Source organism: Echinops telfairi, unplaced genomic scaffold (genome assembly GCF_000313985.2).
Source record: "Echinops telfairi isolate 266 unplaced genomic scaffold, ASM31398v2 ScPeMD7_7416;HRSCAF=8454, whole genome shotgun sequence".
NCBI classification, from domain to species: domain Eukaryota; kingdom Metazoa; phylum Chordata; class Mammalia; order Afrosoricida; family Tenrecidae; genus Echinops; species Echinops telfairi.
In genome coordinates this window covers 3,863,475-3,873,916 of record NW_022111316.1, presented here as the reverse complement: position 1 = coordinate 3,873,916, position 10,442 = coordinate 3,863,475, and the positions used below count along the sequence as shown (strand labels likewise).

At 37.1% G+C, this 10,442-nt stretch overlaps 1 pseudogene; it reads right to left on the bottom strand.

Annotated features, from left to right (window-relative positions):
- Window positions 1-2,677, bottom strand: part of LOC105979728 — a 93,922-nt pseudogene extending 91,245 nt beyond the window's left edge.
- Between the last annotated feature and the right edge of the window lie 7,765 nt (window positions 2,678-10,442).

Here is a 10,442-nt window from a genome sequence, read left to right as displayed (position 1 = left end):
ATATCAGTGATATTGTTCTATAATTGGAGCAGTGATATTGTTCAATATCAGTGATATTGTTATATATTGTTCTGTTGTGTCACTTTTGTTTGGAAGGGGTATGAGTATGGATCTGTTTCAATCAGTACAGTGGTTCTCATATCCCTAAAGTTCATTCCTTCTCATGAGAGTGCATTCCTTGTACATGTAAGCTTTAGCTATCCAAATGAAATCCACCTTGAAAGCAAGTATTCCTCTTTAATTTGCCAGATGTTTTGCTCACATCTGAATTGTGATAGTAGAGACACCTGATTTTTGTGGCCTTCAAGAAAGAATCCACATTTAGAAATTGTTCTGATTCTGACCATTTTACTGTGGGTTCTTGACATGTGCAGATTCACAGATTCTTTTCCTCCAGCTCCTTTCTCCCCTTCACTGTTCATGACTGGACACCTCAACAACATGCTGCGCTCTGGCCATCACCCTGTTGCTCATTTGTTCTACCTTCACAATACCTTTCTGTTTGAAGTCAGTGGTGTCGGATGTGTGTTTTCTTCCTGATAAGTGCTAACTTGTTCTAAGATTTACATTTATAAACGGAAAGTAAATGTTCACCATATAATTGATACCTGCGTGGCTTCTAATAAGATAAAAATTCAGACGTGGAGTTTATTAGCAACGATGGTCTTTTATGTGCTCAAAAACATATGACTAAAGTCATTCATGGTCACTGATCATAGACATTGGCATTAATAAGACATAAATAAACCATGAAGTAACCAGAGGTAATATAGCATAATGGTGTTATTTAGAATAAGCTGATGAGCTTTTTGCTTTCAATTACTGAGCCACAAGTAACTGTATCACTTTTGCTTGATTTACACTTCCAATTAAAAGTCAGAGTCAGTAAATGGCTATGATAGTTATGTCAATGTAACAGGACTGCAGATTCCTACTGGTAGATACTATGTATCATTTATGCTAATCCTGGATTTACTTTGTTTATCCTATAGTTGATTCGTGTGATTTATAGGCAGGATTCAATAGGCTCAAGGTTCCTGTAGATGAATTAAAATCTGTGAATTTTAATGAACATTCACACAATGTCAATGGTTGATATCCAGTGACCCTTTTACTACCTTTTTTCCCCATCATTTCCTGACTGGCACTTTATATACTACATGCATAGGATCAAAAGTGGTTTTTTCATACTACTGAATGAGGGTGACTAAAACTGAAATTCACTTCTGTGTGTGGTTTATGCATTGTTGCACCATATCATAAAGTTTTACATATTTTCATTGTTGTGCACATTATATGTAGGTGCACAATATTTTATGTCTGGATGATATTGGCAAACAAAATGGGTGAAATTCAATGTGTGACTTTGGAAAAAATATTACAGCAAAATTAAGAACCAATAATAATAAATAAATCTGGATCATTTTTTTGCATTTTGAATCCCTGGAAAATTTTCAACTACAGAAACAAGATTAGGCATGAGTTTATAGTTCAGTCCTACTATGGTTATTTTAATTTATTTAATTAAAAACTAGAAACATTCCACTTACCTCATTTAACAAATTCCCTTATTGTTCTTACATATCCTTCTATTCAAGGACTATGTATTTCCTGTGAATATATATAATACTTCCACATCAAAAACAATGTAGACACCATATGGATATGTCAAAAGTGATTTACTAGTGTTTGAAAGCAAAATATTGAAATTTTATTACAATCCCATTCTCATTCAGGTTTTACCCCTGTGGATGAAATGTTTGATTTCTTCCCTAGACAGCAGATTTGTTGCATTACATGGTAGGCTTGGAAATGTGGGCCTGTTGTCAGAGATAACTTGGGAAGAATGAAACTTTGCAGTTTTGTACGCTACAATGCTACAAAGGTAAGGCTAGAGACAACTTTGAGCCGTAGATGGATGAAGATCATTGTCCCATAGAAGATGAAGACAGCAGGGAGATGCGAGGCACGAGTGGATAAAGCTTTCCAGTATCCCCCAGCTGTTTGCATCATTAAAATGGTGATAAATATGAACAGGTAGGATATCAAGATGACCAGAGAGCAGAAAAGATGTGGAAACAAAACCAAGAACCATCTCACTAACATATCTATCGGCTCAAGAAAGAATCATGACTGCTGAAACATCACAGAAAAAGTGATGGACCACATTGGACATACAGAAGGAGAGACGGGATGCATCTATCTGCAGTGTGAAGGGTGGCATTTAGGAAACCGTAGATATGGGAGCATTGGCCAGACAAGCACACACACTTGTTATCATGGTGGTGGTGTAATGTAGGGGTTTACACACTGCCGCATAATGATCATAGGTCATAGCAGCTAAGAGGTAACTTTTTAGAGCAAAGGCTCCAAACAAAAACATTTGAGCTGCACAGGGATTGTAGGAGATGATCTTGTATCCCATGAGAAACCCAGCCTTGCCTTTAGGAGTGCCAGCTGAGGAGTAACCCAAGTCCACCAGAGAGAGATTGCAGAGAAAAAAGTACATGGGTGTATGGAGACGAGCATCCAGCAGAATCAACAGGATCATCCCCAGGTTCCCAAGCAAACTGACAAGATAAATGAGAGTGAATAAGATAAAGAGAGGGATTCGCAGTTCAGGGTCATCTGTCAGTCCTAGCAGGATGAACTGAGTCACTTCTGTCCTGTTTTTCATTGATTGTATCTGGGAACCAGGAGGTGCGCTGTAGCAATGAGCAATGAAAGCAGAGTGTTAATCAGAAAAGGAATGTGGTGAAATCAAATTACTTAATATTGAAAGACTATGGACTTTTATTTTATTTTAAGTAAATTTTTATTTCAAGGTTCTACATAAAAGAAACATGGACTTAGCCATAACCATTAAGTGTGTTCATTATCTAGAGAATTATAAATTGTTGAATTTGAAGAATTTCATCTTGACTTTAAAATTTTATAACTTTTTAGACTGAGCTACAGAAAATTAGTCATGTGGACTTGAAGCCATGTCTGGAATGACATTAACTGTCCATACAGTTCATACTATCCCAGTGAACATAGATTCTGATATCACTCCCATTATGTGCATATACATGTTTTCCTTCCATCAACCACCTTGGTTACTTATTTCATACCTCTGCTTAATTTATGAGGCACGAGGTTGAGTAACTTATTCAAGTTTACAGAAGTATTAGCTGGTAAATCCAAGCTTAGAATTAAAGTAGGGGACTCTCGAATCTAATAATCTTAATTACATTTAATTCAAATTAATATTTTTCATGTTAAATGTTTGTGAAGACAGAGTGTAATAATTGGGAAATATGAGAGCGCTACAAAGAGTTGGGAGAAAAACACCCCATGAAGGCTCGTGTGTCATTTTTCTTTGTAAGGTTCCCACCATTTTTTGAATACCTCTACTCCTGCTCAAAATCCACATCACAATTTATACTGAAAACACCTAATTTTTTTCCCTTTGAGCGCATTATTTCTCTCATTATTGTCCCATGGCTAAAGCACAGAGATCAAAGGTCAAAAGAACACAGATTATGTGTACATTTTGTCGGCATGTCAGTTGTAGTGGCAAACCCTATGTTTAAGAATGTTTTATTCTTTTGTGGGGCCAATATTTTACACCTTTATTTGAATTTGAAATCTTTACATGTGCTCTGCTAATCACTAATTCCTATCATCATCCTCCCAATCTTTTACCATTTCCCCCTAGAAGTCTGGCTTTAGAAAGATTATGTCTATACAGGTTATAGATACATACCCACTTTAAACATACATGTTACTCATCAGTCAATATGTATAAATTACACTACATATTTGTATAAACAATATCTTTTCAGTTAATTCCACAACAACAGTAAACATTCTCTGCAGGACTATTGTTTCTATAGGACTATTGAGAATCTGATAAACTATGCTTTAATTTTTAATTATCTACTGATCATGAGGATTAATGAATCAAGATTTAAACTCAGTTCTGAGAAAATAGAAGCCTGTGCTATCAGCCATACGCGGCCAATAAATGTAGCTATGTTAGTAATAATAAGGGTGAGATCAGACACACACAAAGAAAAAAGGCACTGCCATCCAGTTGACTCTGACTCACACCGACCCTACAGGACAGTGTAGAATTCCCCCTTTGGGTTTCTAAGACTGTAAATCTTTAAAGAAGTAAAACTATTCATCTTTCTTCATTGGAGTGATTGGTGGTTTCAAACTCCTGGTCTACCAATTTGCAGCCCAACTCAGAATCCACTATGCCAACAGGTTATAAGAGAGTATAACTATCAGTAACTCACGTAGGAACCCTCTAGTGCTTAAAAAGTTGTTATTTCTCTGCTCTCCCATGTTCATTGCTGCACAGTGCACAACTGCAAGAAGCAGGAGTCCGTCAAAGTACTATGAGTAGAAGACTGGATAAAGAAACTCTGGACCATGCACACAATGGAATACTATGCATCCTAAAAAAAATCACTGATGAGACCATGAAGCAACTCAAGGAATGGATGAACCTGGAAACCATTGTGCTGAGGAGAGTTGGTTGATCAGGAAAGGCTAAATACTGTATGAGATCAATAATTAAAATATTGAGGCAGGTATCTTAACTTGGGTCTTGTAATATAATTTGGTTTCCCAAGCATTGAGGTACTATGCCAGCCTAATGCTCAAGATTCATGTATTGCTCCCCTATGTGTACATCTTAAAAATCACTTCATCAGAAGAGGCCTCACCTCAGCTGAGGTGAGTTTCTCATGGTGAGGGCTGAGAGAATAGACCAATCAGTTCTTGCCATATAGCATTATTGCACAGTCACCTCAAAACAATAAACAAGGTGCTCGATAAAGCTTAATGGAAATTCAAATCCAGATGTGGACAGGGATATCTGTCTCAGAGAAAGTGATTTTACTTCTGTTGGCAAGTAAACCAGAAGAGAGGGGACAATACTTAACATTACTTATAACGACCCCTCCCTCTGGGAGAGCACACCCAGTATAATAATGTTCCTAATCAGGCACTTGTGACTGAGCTTCTATACAGACCTTGGTGACCCAGGCTCATGCTATAGACCACCAGGACTTTAGGCTTTGACTGTTCAATGTGCACAGCATCCTCCATAGGCCACCCTTAGAAGGATCTGCTTTGGAAACTCCACTAAGTACACCAGACCTTCCCTTACACACCCGCGGCAGATTAAAGGACCTGAAATACTCAGTTGGACTTAAGGCTGAAATGCTTTACACTGAGCAGAAGCCAATGACCACTATCCCAAGGTTATAGATTTGGATGTCACTGATATTTGGCTCAAAATTTATGCTTTGGGGGTGTCCAAAAGCTGACAATTAAAAACCACCACGTTTGCTATTTTAATACTCTCCTTGCATTTTAATACCAGGTCTTAGTACAGAAGGCATAGCTCCGCCTTAGTGAATGAGCACTACTGAAGGTTTTACTCTACATCCAACCCTCATTGTTTGGATAAGTAATTCTCAAGATTTGCATATTATTCCCTATTTGTACATCTTAGAAACCACTTCATCAGAGGAAGCCTCACATCTGCTGGGGTTAGTTTCTCATGTTTAGAACGGAGAGAAAAGACCAATCGGTTCATTTTAAATCTTTAAGTTTTTAATCCTTGCAAGTCAATATTTCATGTATTTTACTATGAAAAACTGTCCTATACATGTATACTCTATTTTTCTGCACAAGATTCTAAATGTTATTGGCTAAATTAATGGTACTGTTAATAATCCACTTAGTACTCTGCAAATGAATTTTGGGCTTTCTTTGGTCACAAGAACGAATTACTATGTGTTCCAATAGGAGCTGTTTATCTATTTATTTATTTAGATTTTGAATCAATAGTTAATCAACTTAATATGTTTTTTTCTTTTTTGAATCATTTTATTGGGGGCTCGTACAACTCTTACCACAATCCATCCATCCATCCATTGTGTCAAGCACATTTGTACATATGTTGCCATCATCATTCTCAAAACATTTTCTTTCTACTTGAACGCTTGGTATTAGCTCCTTCATCTACCCTCCCTCTCGAACCCTTGATAATTTAGAAATTATTATTATTTTATCATGTCTTACACTGTCCAATGTCTCCCTTCACCCACTTTTCTGTTGTCCGTCCCCCTGGGAGGGTGTTATATGTAGATCTTTCTACCCCACTTTCCCCTTACCCTCCTGTTATTGCTAGTTTCATTATTGGTCCTGAGGGTTTATCTGTCCTGGATTCCCTGTGTTTCAGTTCTTATCTGTACCAGAGTACATCCTCTGGTATAGTGGGATTTGTAAGGTTGAACTGGAATCATGATAGTGAGGTGGAGTGGGGTGCGGGAAGCATTAAAGAACTAGAGGAAAGTTGTATGCTTCATCTTTGCTATACTGGACCCTGACTGGCTCATCTCCTCCCTGTGACCCTTCTGTAAGGGGATGTCCAGTTGCCTACAGAGGGGCTTTGGGTCTCCACTCCACACTCCCCCTCATTCACAATGATATGATTTTTTGTTCTTTGAATGCTGGTACCTTATCCCATCAATCCTCTTTGACCAGTGGGGATATTTATAATATTCCCCAATAAAATAAAATGATAATGCTGTCTGTAAAGTGGACTAAGGACATATGTAAACCATTGACACATGAATTACTTTTTAGCTCAGATTTAATCATAAATCCTAATCTAAGAACAATTAGTTTTTATGATCTGAACCTACTACATAGTTGCCTTCATGATGAGATTACGGAAAATAGGAGTTATATAATAAAGCGTGGTAAGTTATATTGTAAAGATGGTGCCTAGCTATCAGAAAAAATAATACTCCAGCCTAAAAGGCTTGTCTTTAACAACAGCTAAGTGTGGTTTCAGCTGAGTCCACAGAGAAAAAGCATACCAGCCCAAGTGATCTGATCCAAGGATTGTAAGCAATAACATCTAAGACCAGAAGAGGGAATTATATTAGTGCTTTAATTCTGAGCATCTTGTTTGCAGAATGCTATAGATGACAGTGAAAGCCCAAAAACCCATTTGAAGTGTCCCCGTGTTGATTAAACCTTTGTAGAATCCGTTCTCATCATTGACCAGGGATACAAATAGCCTTGCTATCAGATAAAAATCCTTGAAAAGTGGATTAATGCAAATTCAACATTTAATTTGTTCTCCCTTTTAACTCATTTACAATTTTTCCTAGTTTTCATTATTCTCTGAGTTCTTTTGGATTGGGGTTCTCCTGTGTCTTAGTTTGTTTTTGTTATTGAGTTTTTGTTTGTTTGCCTTTATATTAAATCCTTGAGGGGGCGGGATGTAGAATCCAGGGGAGGTAACCTTATAGAAACACTAACTAGATTAATAGCTTCTGGGGTTATGGAAGGAGTGGTTGGGGATGGGAATGAGGAGTTAATAATAATGAGTACAAGAACGAAGAGAATGTTCTAAAATGGATTGTGTTAATGATTGTAAATGTCTTTTTCAGATATTTAAACCATTTAATTGTATGGTATGTGAATTACATGTTAATAAAACTGTTAAAGTGAAAAAGGTTTGTGCTTTATGTAGGTGTTTTTAAAAACTTTTTAAAGTAAATAATATTTTAATGTGATATATATTTTTTAATTGAAACTTTATTTGACCTTTATTTTGAAGAAATAAACCTATAATAAAATTAAGCTTATTTTATCATTCATTTAGCAAAATTTAGGTTATAACTATTTTCTTTTTTAAAAAATTATTTTATTGAGGGCTCATACAATTCTTATCACAGTCCATACATACATCCATTGAGTCAAGCACATATGTACATTTGTGGCCCTCATCAATCTCAAAACATTTGCCCTCTACTTTAGCCCTTAATAGCCATTTGCTCATTTCCCCATCCCTCCTCCCACCCCCCTCCCTCATGAACCCTTCATAATTCATAAATTATTATAGTTTTGTCATAAGTTACACTGTCCAATGTCTCTCTCTGCCCTCTTCTCTGCTGTTCATCCCCCAGGGAGGAGGCTATACTTAGATTCTTGTAATTTGTTCCCCCCTTCTACCCCACATTCCCTTCACCCTCCAGGCATCGGCCCTCTCACCACTGGTCCTGAAGGAGTCATCTATCCTGGATTCCCTGTGTTTCAAGTTGCTATCTGTACCAATGTACATCCTCTGGTCTAGCCAGATTTGTAAGGCAGAATTGGGATCATGATATTGGGGGTGAGGAAGCATTTAAGAACTAGAGGAAAGTTATATGTTTCATCGTTGCTACCCTGCACCCTGATTAGCTCGTCTCCTCCCCAAAATCCAACTCAATGATAAAATGTCCTTGTTGAAAAATATAACAGAATTTTAAGCTAGGCTCTTGTGCTGGAGAGAGGTTTCTTTTTTGTGTGTATGTATGTGTCTTCTTATACAATGAACTTTTATATTTATTTATATTCTATTTTATATTTTTTAATTTATTATTAATTTAGAGTTAATACATATATCATATCAGCCTATAGTTCAATCACATCAAGGAGAAGTATACAATTGCTACTACAATCAGAGACCTATAGCGAATAAGATGAAATTGAAATCTACTTAATTACACTGAGTTTTTGCTGTTTATCTCTTTTGGAACACCACATATTTCAAAATCATCAAAACGGTCTACTGATAGAAGTTTTGACATTTATAATAAACCAGTCTTTCCGTTCCCAAAATTCAATTTAGGGATCAAGTAAATTACATGTACCTTCACTACCACCTCTGCAGGAATTATACTACTCAGTAAAATTGGATATAAAATACAGAGTTACCTTCATTCGTGTTCAAAAGAGAAAGGCAAATCTGAGCTGTGAGTTTGAAGGAAGAAATTTAGCCATGGAGCAATGCAGAAATACTATTATGGGATGTTTCTCTCAGGTCCTGGTCCAAAGGCTCAAGAGTCTCTAAATCTGGGTCTGGTGAACAAAAAAGAAAAAAAAAAAGTGCACTTAGGAAGCTGCGTTTTAAATCCTGCTTAACCATGAATTGTTTTTCTGCCCTTCCAGTGGTTAAGTGCCCCCTACTTATTTGCAAGATAAGTACAAATAATTGTTTACCAATTAATTGACATCATTCTTGTTATGAAAAGAAAATGGATAAAGATCTACAAAAGAAGTCATGAAGGCATTGATCTTTTCAATTCATTCAATATGGCATTTTTTAGGGGTGTTTCCCTCGATGTGGTTGAACTCACTGGAAATGGTCAGGTGTTTTTCCGGATATTGTTGAATCACAGCAAATGCAAAGCCTGGCATATACTCCAACAACTGATAGCATCAATTTGGGTTAATAACAACAAAGGGATCTACATATCACCTGGTCCCTCCAATTGATGTCACATGGAGTGAGGTTACAGCTTCACAAACTAATGCAAGGAAATCACAGGGGAATTATAAAGACCTAGAAATCTCAGAGGACACCCTATGAGGGCATCTATAACTCCGTTACTCATTTTTCTAGGGAAAAAGCAATTATACTGCCTCTGGTGACCTACCTACATTTAATCTGCACACAATTTTTTTGCAATTAGCTGTTTCTTTTTCTTATCTTTATTATTTTCTAATTAAAGCACAATTATATATAGTGTTATATAATTTGTGGTGTGTAATTATCAAATTTTCAGCATCTATGATCATATAACTGATTTGAAAATCACAATGTAAACAGTTTCATCACCTAAAAAAATCCCAGGCTTCATTTTGGCCATTCTTTTGCCCCAATTCCTTCCCCAGGCAACCACTAAACTGTATTGTCTCCAACTATTAAACATATTCAAACTGTTTGTTGAGCCAATAGTCTGAGACATTCCACTATATGAAGAATATGGACATCAGGACTGAGAAAGTGTGGCCCTGACTCAAGTTAGGGTATTTTTAATCTACGTATGCATATGTATGTAGAGGCTGGGCAATGAATAAGGTACATCAAAGAATTGATGCCTGTAAATTACAGTGTTGGCACAGAAAATTGACTACCAGAAGTAAAAAGAAAATGATCTTTAAAATGTTCCAGCCAGAATGCTCCTTAGAAGTCGAGATGGTAAGGCTTGTGGGGTAGTTACATAATTTCATGTCAACTTGTTAAAAAGGCTATAGGGGTGGAGTCTAGCCTGTCATTCAGGTCACAGCCTGGTTGATGCCTCCTTGTGGGCGTGACCTTCTCATGAGGATTCTAAGATTTCCTCTCTTCCTCCCTGGAGGTGGGACACACACTCTTTCTGCTGTATATTCCTGTTGACAAGCCACATCAGGCTACGCTGATGGCAGCGAAAGCTCTGGAACTGGAGGAGCCAAGTGGACACCAACCAGCGCTGAGATGCTTCTACCACCACTGGTGAACACAAGACTGTCCACCCACTGGCCTGTGATTTTCCTGCATTTGCATCATTGTGTGTGTAGCGTGAGTCTGAAGAGGAATTTATAGACTGGTATTGGACATA